This window comes from Mus pahari, chromosome 16, assembly GCF_900095145.1.
Source record: "Mus pahari chromosome 16, PAHARI_EIJ_v1.1, whole genome shotgun sequence".
NCBI classification, from domain to species: Eukaryota; Metazoa; Chordata; class Mammalia; order Rodentia; family Muridae; genus Mus; species Mus pahari.
This window is the reverse complement of record NC_034605.1, coordinates 35209458-35210529: the sequence shown is the minus strand read 5'-3', so window position 1 is coordinate 35210529 and position 1072 is coordinate 35209458.

Below are 1072 nucleotides of genomic sequence, written 5' to 3'. Positions count from 1 at the left end.
GGGATCTGGGGGAACTTGGGGTTCACCTCTGGGGATGAGAGAGACCTCCTCACAGAATGGTGGTTCTGAGGGGAGGTGCAGTGTTAGGCTCCTTCAAGCACATGCTCACACTGTCCTCAACCAATCAGAGTGTCACCTTGTCCTGTGAGGTGTCATTTGAAGACTTCTTTGACATGTGCTGTTTGCCCACAGACACGAGCTCATAGCTGCAAGTCTGTAAGCCACGCCTAGGTGACAGTCATTCTCTTTTGTCAAGCTTGGGATAGAGCACAAGGCTTTGCTGATGTTAAGCAAAGGGGTTCGTTGTTGTTGTTGTTGTTGTTTTGTTTTGTTAACAGCTGGGTTGCTCTGGCCCTCTTGATATAGCTTCTATAACAAACTAGTCTTTCCACAGGCTCCTCCCACACGCTCACAACCATTAGATGGGCGTCAGGGGGACCCGTGGGGGCTGCTGAAACTGTGAAAGCTGAGCCAGCAGTTTATCCAGTGAAAAGAACCCGAGCTCGAGACTGTCTGAGAGCTAAAAGACAGCAGGTGTGGGTTGCTTCCATTGGAGCCACACTCTGCAGATTTTCACTGTCTTGCCATAAGTCCATAACCAACGGTGAATACAGAATAAACTTCTATTTGGGGTAAGAAATAAATATGAGTGAATACAGGACCTGTAAAAAACAAAAACCAAAAGACAACAAAACCCAATGAGTCATGAAAACGCACATTGGTACCGCCAGCATGCATTAACTCACAACATATCGCTAATGTCAGCCTGCATTTTGAAAGCTGGTTGGCTGTGGACAGTGGGGAATCTACCTGCCATTTAATGTTATATCCTATCCAGCATGAAACATTTTTTTTGTTAAAAGATTTATTTATTATTATATCTTAAGTACACTGTAGCTGTCTTCAGACACACCAGAAGGGAGTGTCAGGTCTCATTACGGGTGGTCGTGAGCCACCATGTGGTTTCTGGGATTTGAACTCAGGAGCCCTGGAAGAGCAATGGGTGTTTTTTGTTTTTTGTTTTTGCTTTGGTTTTTGTTTTGGTTTTGGTTTTGGTTTTTCGAGACAGGGT